The sequence below is a fragment of the Panthera tigris genome, chromosome B2 (genome assembly GCF_018350195.1).
Source record: "Panthera tigris isolate Pti1 chromosome B2, P.tigris_Pti1_mat1.1, whole genome shotgun sequence".
Classification (NCBI taxonomy): Eukaryota; Metazoa; Chordata; class Mammalia; order Carnivora; family Felidae; genus Panthera; species Panthera tigris.
In genome coordinates this window covers 31,278,090-31,282,821 of record NC_056664.1, presented here as the reverse complement: position 1 = coordinate 31,282,821, position 4,732 = coordinate 31,278,090, and positions in this window count along the sequence as shown.

The following is a 4,732-nucleotide window of genomic DNA, read 5'->3' as shown; positions in this document are numbered from 1 at the left end:
TGCAACTTTCAACCAGTCAACATGCAGTTTTCTGGTCACCACTATCAAATTTACTGTTAGGCCCCTACTGTTCCCCTTAGGGGAATGATCTTATCTAAAACAATAGATTTTTTGCTAGTAATTTCCTTTTTTCACTCCCTATCTTTAAAAACTTTTCTTTTTTTTCATAGTCTTTTGAAGCTCTCCTCTACTTGCTAGATGTGATACTGCATGATTTAAAATTTACTTGATTGAATTTTTGTTATTTGACAGACTTGGGGTAGTGGTGGGATTTGAAGGGAACTTCCAGCAGCATTTGGAAGCAACAAAAAACACAGGCTTGCTACTTGCAAATCTGCTGAGTTCACTGTCTTTCTTGTGTTTCCGAGGGCTGTGGATAAATGCCCCTCAGTTCTGAGTTCTGCTCTTTTTTGCATTCACCACCCCAATCTAATTGGCTTTCCATTACAGGGCAGGTCCCCTTGAGCTGGCAGATGATTACACCTGGAGCCCAACTGTGCTGGCACACGGGTCTGCACAGAACCAAGTCCCTTCCTATTCAGGCCACAATTTCCCAGGTGGAAAACCTCAGGAAGTTTCCACAGGAATTGTCAATGTTACGCACAGGGCCTTCTTGTGGCCAGGACGCAGTCACCTCTCATGTACTACAGAATTGAGAGGCAGGAGGCAATAATTAAGGTACACATGTTTGTCTTGTGTTGTGTGGATAAAGACTATTGCCAGTAGGGACCTTGGAAACCAACAAGCCACAAAAATTTGTGAGCACAGGCTGAACATTTAAAGGCTGTTAGAATGCTTGCTGCCTTAAGAAGACTCTGTGATAGGATAAGTTGGTCACTGAATGGGTTAGATTGACACTAGGTCACCTGCCAACCACAAAAAATCTTTTGTGTAATGAGGTACAGTGTAAAACATGCATAATCCCAACCTTACAACATGTCCCTTTTTAGGTATTAGTGTGGCTCCTGTAAATCCAAAGGCTTTAGCTAACAGGATCCTTAAATTCTAAAGAGTCAAGTGTGTTACTTTCTAGCACATCTGCTTATTTTATGTCTAAGAACTGTAGTCCTAGAAGTTGCAAATATCTAACAAAATGACAAAATTTTACTAAGCTTATTTTGTGTCTTGAGGAATTTGGCTTGGTGTCTGTCAGGTTAAGGGTCCCAAAATACAGCTAGATAGAAATGTTAGTTGCATCCCATTTGCAGCTAGATATAGCTGATGAAGGAGCCAAAGGCAAGCTGAAGGCAAAGCCCACGCTAACATCCTTCGACCCATTCTCCCCTCAGGTGGGCTATGTGTGACATTCCTCTGCCCAAGAACAAAAGAAAGGGAAAAACAAATGGTTAACCAATAGAGATCACAGTCATGAAGGACATGAATCTCCATTACTTTGCAAAAGCCTTAGTGAATTATAAGGAAAAGGCAGTCTTATCAATAGCTTAATCTCTAGAAAACAATAGACTTAATTTCCTTGAGCCCTTAACATCACCCTCCCCTCCACAGTGATGTGGGGAACAAAGGCAAGAAGAAAATGTAGACGAAAATAAATTTCTTTAAAACCTGCAGCCCACTGACAAATACTTAAGATAGGCAGAGTAAAACATTCCTCCAAGAAACTCCCGACTGTCTTCTCTTAATGCCTTACTGGAGGGAAAAATAACTTCAGCTCAACAATAGCTAGACCTCTAGTATCTTATGCGTCTTCATCATAGGAAAATCCTACTGGAAACCTCCCTTTTCCTAACCCACCTCCCAATCCCGTAGTATATGATCTGTCACTCCTCACAACCCCAGTGTAGCTTTTTCTGTCCATGAGTCCTGTCCCCATGCTTTAATAAAATCTACTTTTTGCACCAAAGGTGTCTCAAGAATTCTTTCTTGGCTATTGACTCCAGACCCCACCATCACTACAAAACTACATCATAGCTACACAAAAATGTGGGTTAGTTCAGCTAGGTTCCTACAGGTGGGGTTTTGGAGTGGTGGTGGGGGCTGGAACTGACGGCCAAGAAAGAATTCTTAAGATGTCTTTGGTGATTTTATTAAAGCACAAGGACAGGATTCACGGGCAGGAAGAGCTGACCTGGGACCATGAGGAGAGACTGATTATATTCTTGGGAGGTGGGGGAGGTAAAGTCAAGGGGAAGTTTCCAAAGCGATTTTCATAGCTAAAGAAGACTCACAGGATACTGGAGGTCTAGCTATTGTCAAGCTAAGGTTGTTTTTCCCTCTAGAAAGCATTAACATTAAGACAGTAGAGTGTTCCTGGAGAAATGTTTTACTCTGCCTGCTTCAAGTATTTGTCAAGGGGCTGCAGGTTATAAGGAAACTTAATTTTATCTTCTATTTTTTTTTCTGCCTTTGTTTCCCACATCGTAGCAGGATTCTCACACAGAGAGTCTTGACACCGAGACTTTTCTTTCCAGGAAGGAACTTTATTCCTGCTGGCACCGCTAAGTTGGGTTCGTACCCAAAGAACTGAGCCCTGAATGCCACGTGGCGTAGTATTTTATATATTGTTTTCTTCTTTGTCTCCCATATATGGTAACACACAAACCTGCAGTCTGATGAAGTGTTCTCATGTTACAAGGTTATGAGGGATGTTGTCAAGTAAGTGAATAGCAAGGTTGCCTTGAGGTGTTTTTTTTCTCTTTCCTTAGAGAGGGTGAAAGAGCGGACATACGCCGGCCGACTCCATCTTGTTCTGTGTCCTCCACCTTGAGTGACTATGTCCCCAACGTAGCCCCTTTCCGGAAATGACTATGTCCCCAACGTAGCCCCTTTCCGGAAAAATCGCAGAAACCTCAGATCACGCCTCCTCCCCTTGAGTAACCTCCCGCTCACCCATTCAAACTTCCCGATCAAAACACGCCCAGCGACCTGCATAACAGGGCTCCGACCCTTCCCCAGCCAATCGGCCGAGGCCACGACCCTTCCCCAGCCAATCGGCTGAGGCCACAGCCATTACCTCACCAACTGCCCCTAGACCCCTATAAAACCTTTGTGCTTTTGAAACTCTCTCTCACGGCATCTCACTGCTGTGTCGGTGCAGGTAGGGGACTGAGCTCGAGCTAGCTCGAATAAAGGCTCTTTTGCTTTTGCATCAGACTCGGCTCCCTGGTGGTCTTTGGGGATCACGAATTCTGGGCATAACAAGGGGACCCTACCACAACATCACTACCAAACTGCTGCCAGCTCTCAGGGGAACTGCAACCCAGAAATACAATGGCCATTGCAGGGAATGGTCCAATTAGATAAGATGATTTAAGAAGTTCACTTGAAAGCAAGAGTTCCCAAATTAAACAAAATGTAATACATGTTTTAGTTGGCAAGCAGAAGCCTAAAAAGGACTCAAAATTTCAAAGCAGTTTCACTGAAAGATTCACTGCAAAAGGCAAATAAAAAATTAAAGATCTTAAGAGGTACCTAAAACAAAAGACTGCGAGACGGATGGAACTCCTATTGTTCTCCTCTTTTCTCCTCTGAGTGTTCATTCTGCCAATTCTCCTGAATTGTTTTCCACTCTGAAAAGACTACACAACTGTAACTAAAAACCCACCACATTAATGGTCTCTCAGACAACCTCATATCTACCTTCAAAGGGGGGCCCCTATCTAGGCCCCTCCCAGAGTTGAAGAAACAGAGATTTTCTGGTAAACTGCAATTTTATTCACTTAAACAGTCTGGTTTAACTCCCTTAAACAGACTGGTAAATGCCAGAGAAGACAGAAGATAGCCTGGAAAAACTGGCAGCCAGCAAAATGTGATAATTCTTAAAGTTTTTTCTGAATCTCTATCTGTAGTGCCCAGTAAAGATGAGGAGGGAGCATAAAGCAAGCTGAAGGCAAAGTACAAGCTAGCATACTCCCCCGACCCCCTACGTGGGTTATCCCTCAGGCACGCCTGGCTGCCCAAGAACAAAGGAAAGGAAAGAAAACAAATGGTTAACTGATAGAGATCACAGTCCTGCAGGACCTGAGTCTCCATCAGTTTACAAGTATCTTATTAAATTACAAGAAAAAAGCAATCTTATCAATAGCCTCATTACCAGAAGCTTGTAGACTCAGTTTCCTGGAACATCTAATACCACCCTCCTCTCCATAGTGGTGTGGGGAACAAAGGCAAGAAGGAAATGGCAGGTGAAATTAAATATCCTTATAACCTGCAGCCCATTGACAAATACTTGAGGCAAATACAGAGTTTAACACTTCTCCAGGAACTTCCTCCTGTCCTAATGTTAACGCCTTACTTGAAAAACAACCTTATCTTGACAATAGCAAGGCCTCAGGTATCTTAGGAGTCCTCTTTAGTATATCAAAGTTCTTCTGGAGGCCTCCCTTTTGCCTTTACCTGCCCAAATCCATAGTATATAATCAGTCACTCCTCACAACCCCCGTGCAGCTTTTTCTGTCCACAGGTCCTGTCCCTGTGCTTTAATAAAATCACCTTTCTGCACCAAAGATATCAAGAACCCCATGATCACTCCCAAAACACCATCAAAGAGAGGAACATAAAATTGACAATTGACACTTGACAATTCCTATTGTCTCTTCTTTTCCACATCAAGACCTATTGGTTATTTACCTTTTCTCTCCCCGAGATAGATATTGCCTTCTCACTTGTTTTCTCACTTGTCTTCTCACTTGTTTTGTGGAACTGAGCTTGGCTTTCTTCCTGCTCGGAACGTGCAGGTTGTTGGTTCCTTCTTTTGGCTGCCAATGGAAATGAC